This window comes from Salvia splendens, chromosome 17 (assembly GCF_004379255.2).
Source record: "Salvia splendens isolate huo1 chromosome 17, SspV2, whole genome shotgun sequence".
In the NCBI taxonomy this organism is placed as follows: domain Eukaryota; kingdom Viridiplantae; phylum Streptophyta; class Magnoliopsida; order Lamiales; family Lamiaceae; genus Salvia; species Salvia splendens.
The window spans coordinates 9802864-9814650 of record NC_056048.1 but is presented as its reverse complement, the minus strand read 5'-3'; the positions used below and the strand labels follow the sequence as shown (position 1 = coordinate 9814650).

The following is an 11787-nucleotide window of genomic DNA, read 5'->3' as shown; positions in this document are numbered from 1 at the left end:
AGAAAAAAAATAAAATGAATAATTACTTTTTGCAAAAAAATAGAAACGCTTCAATTAACTTAAAACTTTCCAAAATAGAAAAATGACTCTATTAACACGGAAACGGAGGGAGTACTTTACCCACTTTTTCTCCATATCTCTCTTACTTTACCAACTTTTTCTTCTCTCTTTTATTTTTTCAATTTCTTATTAAAACTTGTGTCGTCCACAAATGAGACTATTTTTTTAGACGGATGGAATACTTTAATTATGTACTCCATCCGTCCCATTACAAGTGATGCGTTTCTATTCAGACGTTGTTTTGCAAAAATGATAGTAATGAATAGTTTGAGTGGTGAGAAAGCAAATAAGTAAGAAAATAATATTATATATATACGACTACTTCCTTTTATATTATTCTCTCTCTTACTTTATTTTGTCTCCGTTCTAACTATTTATTATCATCTTCACAAAATAACTAACTGCGCGCCAAAAAGAAACGTCTCACTTATAGTGGCACAGTAGGAGTATTTTAGTAAATAAACATTGTAAATTTATCCATTATAGTAATGTTTATTTTGTTAGCTATTGTTTATTAATTATTGATTTAGTAATTTAGTTGATAACATGATTCCATATATATATATATATATATATCAAAAAAACCAAAAGTGGAACCAACAACAATTATGTAACTAGAATTACCAGCGGGCTAATGTCGTCGGTAAAATACGCGAAAAACATATTCCCTCCATTCCATAATAGTGAAGTCATTTTGTCATTTTGATACATTCTATGGTAGTGGAGACATTTCTTTTTTAATAAAAGTTCACGCTTTTCTTCTCACTTACTTTTCTCTCATATTTTTACTTTACTCTTTCTTTCTCCATCTCTCTACCTTTTTATTCATACTTTGTTATTCCTTTTATTAACTAACTGAACACAATTTTTCTTAAATTTTGCGCCGAAAAAAAATGCATCCACTAGTATGAAACAGAGGGAGTAAGAGTACCCGCAATGGGTGGACGATGGCACGCCCGATGGCGCGCATCGTCCGCACCCATTGCGGGTGCGCATCATAGGGCGCGGACGATAGTCGCGCCCTATACTTCGGTCGCGGAGGATAGCGCGGACGATGGCCATCGTCCGCGCCATCGTCCGCCCCATTGTGGAGGTCGCGGACGATCGACCGCGGACGATGGCACGCGGTTTCGTGTAGGGTAGATGTATCGGAAGATCCGATATTCGCGAACAACCAGCGACAGATCGCGTACTGAGAACGCATCGCGGACCTATACAATTCGGTCAAGCCGCCGACCGCGTACAAGCGCAAGCGTGAGCAACTCCGCAAGCACTGGGATCAAGTCAAGAAGCAAGTGAACTTGTACGCGGCGGAGTTCGAGAAGTTCACGCGGTCACAGGTGAGCGGCGAGAGTGCGAGCGACGTGCGCACTAAAGCGATGTTGTCGTACCGGTCGATGTTCGGCGATTTCAAGCACGAGGCCATCTGGGCGCTCTTGAGGGAGAAGCAGAAGTTCCAAGGTGGAATTATGCACACTGGTGCGTCGAAGATGACGAAGGTCACCGAAGTTGGTGACTACACGAGCAGCGGCAGTGGCAGTCACCCGGTTGACCTCAAACGGACGTACGTGGATGAAGGGAGTTCCGGCACACCGGTGTCCTTCCGGCGTCAAGGCTGCGAAGGCCAAGGGGAAGGCGACCGCGACCTCATCGTCGACCGCTGCAACCCAAGCTCCGGTCCCGATAGAGCTCCCGACCCAAACGGCCACCGCGTTTGAGTCGTTAGCAACAGCGTCGATGGCAAGGACGATGTTGCAGACGCACAGGGCCCCTCAAGAAGTGTACCGACCCCGACGAAGCCGAATATCTCCGGGCGTTACTCGATGAGCTGCGTCGGAAGTTGACAATTGGTCCGACTTAGTTTTTTTTTTTTATTAGTTCAATGATGTAACTTTTTTTTATTAAAACTTTGCCGTTTGTTATTTAGACCGTTTTTTATTTACTACTTTTTTGTTATTTGAAAACAGTTAAATTAATTAAACAAAACAATAAAACTGCTGACGTGTCGCGTCATAGGGCGCACCTTAGGGCGCGCCTTAGGGCGCCCACTGCAGGTGGGGAGGTAGGAGGATAAAACTGCTGACGTGGCGCGTCATAGGGCGCGCCTTAGGGCGCCCTAAGAGCATCCGCAGCGGTGGCGAAAGACGCCACCGCCGTCCGCGCCGTTGGCAAGGCGCAGGACCGCCGCCGCTGCAGCCGCGCCGCTGGCACGGCGCTGCTCGATGTATCGAGCACGTCCGTGCCAGCGGACGCACACGTGGCGCGCTCCCATTCGTCAACGGCATAGCCGTTGTGTTTAAACTTTTTTTTATTTATTTTTTTAAAAATCGGTATTTAATTATAAATAATGCTAAAAAATAAAAAAAAAAAAATTTCCAAATCCCAAAAATATGGCCGTTTTTTTCCCGTTTTTCTGAATTTTTTTGATTTTTTTTATTTTTTTTTTCCCCAAAATCATCTATAAATACACACATTCATCATCCATTTATCACATCAAATCATCTCTCATTCATCTCTCATTCATAATTCTCATACAAACTATCAACACATTCATCCCCCACTCAAAATCTCAAATGGATTTCACCCATATTATGGCGGAAGCGGAACGCGAAGAACAAGAATACTACGAACAACATCGTGCCGCTTACGAAGCATATGTCGCGGCGAATACCCCTGCTCCTCCTCCTCAACGAACCAGATCAAATCGACGGTACATCCATCGTGACCGGGAGGGAGCTCACGAAAGGCTCGTTGCCGACTACTTTGCCGACCAGCCGCGGTTTCCGGCAGATTACTTCAGGCGCCGTTTTCGCATGTCAAAGCGCTTGTTCATGCGAATTGTCAACACATTGTCCGCACGTGTTGAATACTTTCAAACAGGTGTAGATGCAGCCGGCCGGAAAAGTATCACGGCGTTGCAGAAGTGTACGTGTGCCATCCGACAACTCGCTACTGGGCAAACGGCCGACATGTTCGACGAGTATTTGCATATCGGTGAGTCCACTGGAATCCTATGTTTAAAGAATTTTTGCGAGGGCGTTCGTTCTGCTTTTGGGGATGAATTCCTTCGAGCACCCACCACTGATGATTGCCAACGGTTGCTTCGTCTTCATGAATCAGTCCATGGCTTTCCCGGAATGCTTGGCAGCATTGACTGCATGCATTGGAGGTGGAAGAATTGTCCGACTGCTTGGAGGGGGCAACACTTGAGCGGTCACAAAGGCGGCGACCCAACGCTTATCCTTGAGGCGGTCGCCGACTACCGCCTATGGATTTGGCATGCATATTTCGGCGTTGCTGGATCCAACAACGACTTGAATGTGCTATATTCGTCACCACTCTTCAATGATGTGATGAATGGTGTAGCACCGGCGATCGACTTCACCATCAACGGAAATATATACCGCATGGGTTACTATCTCGCCGATGGTATCTACCCAAGGTGGTCGACGTTCGTGAAGACGCTCCACAACCCGCACGACCCGAGACGGGTTCTTTTTGCGCAGCGTCAAGAGTCAGCGCGGAAAGATGTCGAAAGAGCCTTCGGGGTCCTTCAAGCTCGATTCAACATTGTGAAGGCCCCGGCTCGGCTGTGGTACGTGAATAATATCGCCGACATCATGTTCATGTGTATTATATTACACAACATGATTATAGCCGACGAAGGGCCGAGGGCGGCTAGCTTCTACGACGAGGACGAAGCCGGAAGCTCAACAGCGAGGTCTCCCCTACGCCGAGGCGAGCATACGACGGTTGGCCAGAGGATCGAGACAAGACACACAATGCGCGATACTCGAATCCACAATCAACTACAAGAAGACCTAATCAACCACATGTGGGCGAAATTCGGCAACGAGTAGTGTCATTTTTAATTTTTAGGATTTTAATTATGTAATTTTTAATTTTTAGGATTTTAATTATGCAATGTTTAATTTTATTTGTCATTTGTAATATTTATTGTGGGTTTTAAATGAATTTTAATATTATGGAAATGTTTTTGTGTAATTGAATTTTATATTAATTGTGCTCGTCCTTGCGGAAGAGCACAGTTGTGGGTGTTGTGCTCTTGCCAGAGAGCAGACATGAATAGTACCGCCCGGGCCCACAACCGTGCCGCTGGCAAGAGCACGGTTGTGGATGCTCTAATGCTCTAATAATTACCACTGGACATGCTTTCGGTAATTTATCAAATTTTACTGTTTACCCCCCTCTTGATTTCCGAGGGGTGTAATGGTAATTACAAACAAATTGATACCAATATCTAACATCGACAATCACATAGGACAGAAGGTAGGGCATAAAAATCCCCAAATGATATGACAATAAAGACAGTAAATCATCATAGCACGAATCCATTGCAAAACAAAATCAATAATCATCTCCAAATCACTGCAAAAATCTTCTTTATTACCACAAAATTGAAAGCAAAACAACCAAAATCAGTATCAGAAATATCAGAATTGATCAGTACGTAATAAGTCACTGTACAAAAACAGCATAGCCTCCGACACCTACATACTAAATAAATTAAATGCTTACATATATTAAAAAAACCACATCTTACATTAAATATATGTCTTGTCACCGCTAACATCACCTATCCAAAAAATATTAAAAAAAAATCTACTCTGATTGTTAATTAAAATGGAAAAAGGACTAGAAATGAAATTTCAGTGTATGCTCTTTTTTTTTTCAATTTTGGAAAAAGGATGGAATTTGTAATTAAGGGTTGTAAAAATGGCCGCCGCATCTGCATTTCCAGCCGAGCGGCTTGTAATTGGAGTACCTGTTTCCGGCGGAGGAGTAATCGGCGGGCCCCACGCGGCTGTGGCTCGGCAGCGTCGGCACCTGCACCGCCATGCACGGGTGGCACTGGTTGCATTTGTTGTGGCAGCTCGGCGGCGTCGAGCCCAGCCGCGTCTTCTCCGCCGCCACCGAATCCTGCGCCGGAAATAAAAAATGTAATTAATTAATTGTTTAAAAAATCTAATATTGGATATGAATAAGTGTAAATGTACCGTGAGAGTGTTGGAGGAATGGGAAATTGATGCGAGGAGGGAGAGGGAAAGAAGGATCAAGGGAAAATTCATGGACATGGTTGCATTTTTTTATGAAAATTGGAAGGGAAGATTGATTCTTGGATTTAGGAGAGGGCAATGGATAGAGAGAGAAATTTGAAAGATGATGAGAGAGAAAGTAGAGGGTTGGGGTGTAGTGTAGGTGCCTATAATTTTGAAAGTGGAGAAGAAAACAAATTACTCAGCGAAGGTGGTGGTAGTGTGGGGATGATGAGGGTTGAAAACAACTAGACACGCTACTACAAATTGAAGAAACAAATACCCCTTCGTTCTTCTATAAAAAAAAATAGACTATTTTTGGCGATTTGATCTATATCTCATAAAATTAAACACTTTTATTTTTTTTAATTTTTCTCATTTGAATGAGGTAAACACAATTTCCTACTAATAATACTTTGATGGAGGGAGTATTATTTTGATAAAAAAAAATGTAATATTGCGTGGAAAGTGAAATTTCTTGGGGTCTAAGTAAAATTTTGAAGTTTTAGAGATATCAATGTTAGCTTGGCTCAAATGTTGGAAAGATGTTTTTTATACAACTATTTGAATTATATAGTTTATTTATAATTATACATTCTCCCTATATGGAATAAGTGTTATAGGATTCATACATTATACCACATTCGTCCCATTAAATATGAAACACTTACTTTTCGGGATGAAATTTTATATAGTGTTGTTTTGTAATTAACGAAAAGAGAATAAAATAAGAGAGATGGAAAGAGTTGAGATCATGATATTTCCATTTCAGGAAACATTTCATTTTTAATGGACCATTCAAAAATAAAAACGTTTCATTTGTAATGGAACAGATGGAGTATTCCGAAATAAGAATATTTGAAGATTGATGAATTCAATATTTCATTGTAAAATCATTTTTCTCTACATTATTCTCTCTCCAGCTTTACTTTCTTTCCACTTTAACTATTTATTATCATTTTTTTTTAAATGAGTGCAGAAAATGAAATGACTCAACTACCGCGGAACGGATGGAGTAATATATTAGAACTCCTTTAGTTTCATTTTAGTTGGAGCATTACTTTTTAGCACATTGATTAATAAATGAATGTTTAGATATTAAGTGGAAAAAATAGGTGAAGAAAGAAAGAGCAAAATAATAAAAAATATATATATATATACATCAATTTTTGCCAAAAAAATGACCCAACTATCTTAATACAATCCAAAATAGAATACTTTCTTCGTCCCAGAAAGTTTGTCACGTTTTCTCCATTTTTGTCTCTCCCGCAAAATTTGTCACATTTTACTTTATAGTACCATTTTTTGTAGTGGACCTCATATTCCACTACCTTGTTTCCACTCACATTTTATTATAAAACTTATACTATATAAAAGTAGAACTAATATTCCATTAATTTTTTCAACTTTTTTTCTATTATATTTCCTAAAATTCGTGCTTAATTGAAGTGTGATAAAATTTATGGGACGAAGGACAGTTCAACTATTGTGGAATAAAGAGAACAGTATACCTTTGGATGATACATGATATGTCATTTATTTCGAATTGAAAATACCCTCATAGGGTGAAGGACATATAAGTATCAAAAAAGCTTAAATATGTTGGAGTATCTCAAAAATAAAGATATCAAAATCCAACATGCAATAGTCAGGGTCTATCTATATAATTCACTCCGCACTAAATACAAATGTTAAAAGTTTAAATTTTCTTATACTTGTCAAATGAATAACATTATCCACATTCGTAATATATGCATTTTCTGCCTGAATATATTAATGAAAGAAAAAAGTCTCTTTTAGTCCTATTAACGAAGAACAACTTCCATTAAGTCTCGCAACTCTCTAACCCTCCGAAATTAGCTGTGCTTCTTATGTGGGTAACAATATATTGTACTCCCTCCATTCCACTGAACATTACTCATTTTCCTTTATGGTTTGTCCTAATCAAGATGTTATATTCTCTCTCTTACTTTACTCTCTTCACCCAACACATAAAATAAAGTTTTATAAAATTCTGTACCACCCAAGGAAGGGATAATCTTCATTGGGACAGAGGGAATAGCATGAGGCCATCCACAACGCTGTCTCTATACCGTCTCTTAAACCGTCTCTTAACTACTATTTGAGCACTATTTGAGGGCCCCACTGTCCTTTTTTCCTCCATCTCTTAACTAAGAGACGGAGGCTGCAACGCTCCGTCTCTTAACCGTCTCTATACCGTCTCTTAATTACTATTCATTCAATTTAATTTATAATTTTTTTAAAACCCAATTCAATTTAAACAAACACACTTTATTAAAATTAAAACAAAATTAAAAAACACACAAAATAAAAAAACACACAAAATAAAAAAACACACAAAATAAAAAAACACACAAAATAAAAAAAAAATTAATCGGAAGGGCTAATCATCCTCCGGAGGCGGTCGAGGTTGAGGGGGAGTCGGAAGGCCAAGTTGTGCTGCCATATGCACAATTCCGTTCCACCAGGCCGCGTATTGGGAGTGCGAGAAGCGGGAAGTGTCCGCCATTGTGGCGGTCATGTACGCCACCATAAGTGTGTCCGAGCCTCCTCGCGAGCCCGATCCTGAGGCCGGCTGGCTTGATTCGCCTCGGCCCTTCCTTGCTCTAGCCGCTTTCGCCGCCTTCGTCCCTTGCGGCCGACGGCGCCTACTCGCTGATCCTCCTGCATCGCCGACCGTACCCGCAAACTCCTGGGATTCAGCATCATGTTGGCTGATGCCTTCAGCAGTGTCACCACCAGACGCACCAGCACTAGACGAGTATTGGCCACTCGCCGTATGCTTCGTGCGCTTCGAGTTTGAGCCCGAGCTGGAGCGGAAACCGCCGGCCCATCGTTCCTCGTCCTTGACGGCGCACCAAACATCAACAAATCTGAATTGATGTCCCTCGTCCTGGTAGTAGGCGCGCAAAGCGGACGTCAAAATGTCGGTGGCCGTGGCGCCGCTTTGGTAGCGCGCCTCTTCCGCCGAGTAGATGCCGCAGAATTTTTTGACCTGTCGGTCGACTCGGTCAAAGTGACAGCGGATCATTTTAACTGTGCGCTTGCGGGAGCGGTTCGGCTTTATTTGGTGGTAGACCTCGACAACCTTTTCCCAGAAACACTTCCGGGTTTGTTGATTCCCGACGATGGGATCGTACGAGACCGTGATCCAGGCGTTGTACACCGCCATCGTTTCGAGGTTGTTGTACGGATGTCGGCCAAGATCCTCTTCCTCTTCCTCTTCTTCCTCCTCGTCCTCGCCCGTCTGGGGTTGTACACTGCCTCGACCACCTCCACCGCCTCGCCCACCTCCACCGCCTCGGCCTACTCCCGGCGTGGGATCAACTGGAAAATCCTCCCGGATCTGGGATAATCCCTGCGAAAACCGCGGGACGTTGGGACGAACATATGCATCAAGGTCAAAATTGGGTGGTTGGTACCCCCCCGGCGTCGCCGAACCCTGGGTCCCCGGCGTTGACGAACCTCCACCGCCCAATGTGTTGATCATGTTCTCCCAATCGCCGAATGAGTTGAGATCCCACCCGCCGGAGCCGGAGCCGCCATAGTTGCCCTCGCCGTCGCCGGACATCTTGAGTTGGGTTATGAAAATTTCAGCGAAAATTTGAGAGAAAATTTAGATGATATGAAGAATAGATGTGTAGTTGTGTGTAAATGAGGATGGGTTTAGGAGTATTTATAGAGTAAAAAATTTAATAAAAAACAAAAAAAATATAAAAAAAAAACAAAAAAACGGTAATAATACCGTTACAAAAATTTTTTTTTATTTAAATTCGAATTTTTTTTAAAAAAAAATATTTATTGCGTCAGCACGTGACGACGCCCACTCGCGGGCCGGCGAGTGGGCGTCACGCACGACGCCGGGCTGCGCCACGTCGCCGAGGCGCGTGGCGAGCCAGCTCGTCTCCTGGCTCGGCGAGTCGAGTCGCGCGACGAGACGCGCGACGAGACGGGACGAGATGGAGGCTGCAACGCGTCTCGCCGGGGTCTCGTCTCAGCGAGACGAGACGCGAGACGCCGGCGAGTCCCGTTGTGGATGGTCTGAAACTTGCATTAAGTAGTTGTACACTCTGAGGATATGCATATGAAAATGTGAGAAATTAATTGGAGTGGTGGGGAAGTAGCTAAATGCTTCATTTAATGATGCAGATGACTTTTTGTACTAGTGTCGAGGGGAGTTTTGACTGGTGATTGATTGAGTGAATAAGGCAATAAGTAGAATAGAGGCAAATTAAATGTGCATAATTCAGGGTACATATTGACTTGAAAGAGGCAAGTAGTGACCACCCTTTGAATCATGGCCTATGGAAAATCATTGATTTTATGTTAGGTAGGTTTAACAAGTTTAGGCATATTACTCATGATTAATCTTACAGTGACAGCTACAAATTTAGATCACCTAAGTTCATTCCAATTAGCACCATACGGAAAAAGCTTGCCAATCGGAATGGGCTCTAAATTGCTCATAAATGTGTGATTGATTGTTAAGTTTCATGTTTCGTTGATTTTTCTCTCTTTCTTTCTAAGTTCAAGTGCAGAATTTCTTGGAATCTTATTATTAAGTACTCCTTCCGTCCCAACGAAGATGATCCTTTCCTTGGATGGAACGAGATTTCATGCAACTTTATTTTGTTTGTTAAGTGAAATAGTAAAATAATAGAGAGAAAATAAAATAGAGATAAATATTTTATTTTTAGTAATATGTTATCTTGATTGAGATAAACTAAAAAAATTAAAGTGTTTCATCTTCAATGGGACGCAAGGACTACTTGATTAATGTTCAATTCAATTATAACAAAATCAAAATTATAGATTAATTGAGACGTAAAATAATAAATATAAATTATAAACTTGATATTAACTCATTATACGAGCTCGTGAGATGTGCTTCTTAAGTGCATCTTCATTCTCCAACCATACTGAAAATCTCATTTTTATAGTTGAAAACACCTTCGATTATACACCAAAATGCACCCCAAATCGACTTTATTTTGCATTTTTGAATAGTAACTACCCAAAAATGTGGTAGCGCATTAGCAATCGCAAATTCATGAATTTTCAGTTTCTTAAAACTGCAATTATATCCATTTTGTTTGTTGTATTTTCGTATAATGCAAGGAGACATTACTTGATTTATGGAGAATAAAGTTAGCGGAAGAACTTGTGTGGAAGAATGAAAAAAGAAGGTTACATGAAGAAGATGAAATAATGTACAAGTGACGCTATTTAGTTTTTTATTTAATTCTTCTTCCGTCTCACGGTAAGTGAGATACATTCCTCTTTGAGTCGTTCCAACTAAATTGAAGCACTTCCTTTACTGAAAAAAAAACTCCTCCATCTCTGGAAAAATATAACATTTGGTTTATCATGAGTTTTTAATGCATAATTGATAAAATAATAAAGAGAGATAAATGGTCGGGTAATTAGTGTTAGTGAAGAACGAGCTCCACATCATTAGTAGTGTAGTGTAATGATAGTAATTTGTAAATAAAAAGATGTGTAGGGGTAATTTGTTGTTTAACTATTACAAAATTAGAAAATTCATACTTTTCATGGGAACATTAATAAGAAAATAGTTCACACTTTCCAATGACGTAGTGGGTACAACTCTATTTCTTACTTTATCATCTCTCATATATTTCTTATCTACTTTTTCTCATTCTCACTTTATCTTTTCTTTTAAATAAGAGGAGGGCATCCCCCTAAAGCTCAAACACTACCCAAAAACAAAACACTGCATTTCTTATCTACTTTTCATGGGAACATTAATAAGAACATTGGGCACATACGGCCATGGGTTATCCCCAGCCGGTCATTCAGTAACAAATTCATCATTTGACTCAGTGTCTCGTCAAACACCACTAGCCCACTTAGCCGCTAAATGACACTACCCAAAATTATGTGCCCAAGAGAAGCGTCTCATTTGCAATGGGACGAAGAAGTATATTTATTTATGGTTGTAAATCGGCTATTGGGCTGATAATTAGTGGGCTGATAAGTAGGCATATATGAAATAACTAGATTAGGATGGCCAAATTTAGGTTTTAGTTTCTAAAAATTCACTTTACAGTACTTTTTTTATAATAAATTATTCGTATTAATTATTTTTTTAATAATTTGTTAATCATATGGTTATTATATAACAAAATATTTTTAAAATATAAATTAAACCTTTCACAAGAAATTTATGTAAGATACTCCCTCCATCCCACAATAATTGTCACTCTTTTCCATTTCGGTCCGTCCCACAATAATTGTCACAATTCATTTTTACCAGAAATGATAAGTAGGTCTCACATTCCACTAACTCACTTCACTCACATTTTATTATAAAACAATATAAAAAATGGGTCTCACGTTCCACTAACTTTTTCAACCAACTTTTCTTTACATTTCTTATAACACGTACCCATAATAAAAGTGACAATTATTATGGAACATAGGGAGTACATATTAGTAGTAGTATATTTTTATTTATTTAATCTCCGAATGAAATGGACTACTATTTTTATTGTTTGCATCTCCGAATGAAAATATATGGATCCGCTACTAAGCGGAATGGAGGGTGTATTTATTAGTAAATCACATTCTCTTTGGAAATGTCACAACTAAATACTCCCTCCGTCCCCCAATTTGAGTCACTCTTTGA

At 40.3% G+C, this 11787-nt stretch overlaps 1 long non-coding RNA gene across 1 annotated transcript; it reads right to left on the bottom strand.

Annotated features, from left to right (window-relative positions):
* Nucleotides 1-4579: 4579 nt before the first annotated feature.
* Nucleotides 4580-5360, bottom strand: LOC121773891. Its single transcript, XR_006044873.1, has 2 exons — nt 5079-5360; nt 4580-5001 (listed from the first exon to the last, which is right to left on the bottom strand). It is a non-coding gene; the product is annotated as an uncharacterized LOC121773891 (long non-coding RNA).
* Nucleotides 5361-11787: the final 6427 nt, after the last annotated feature.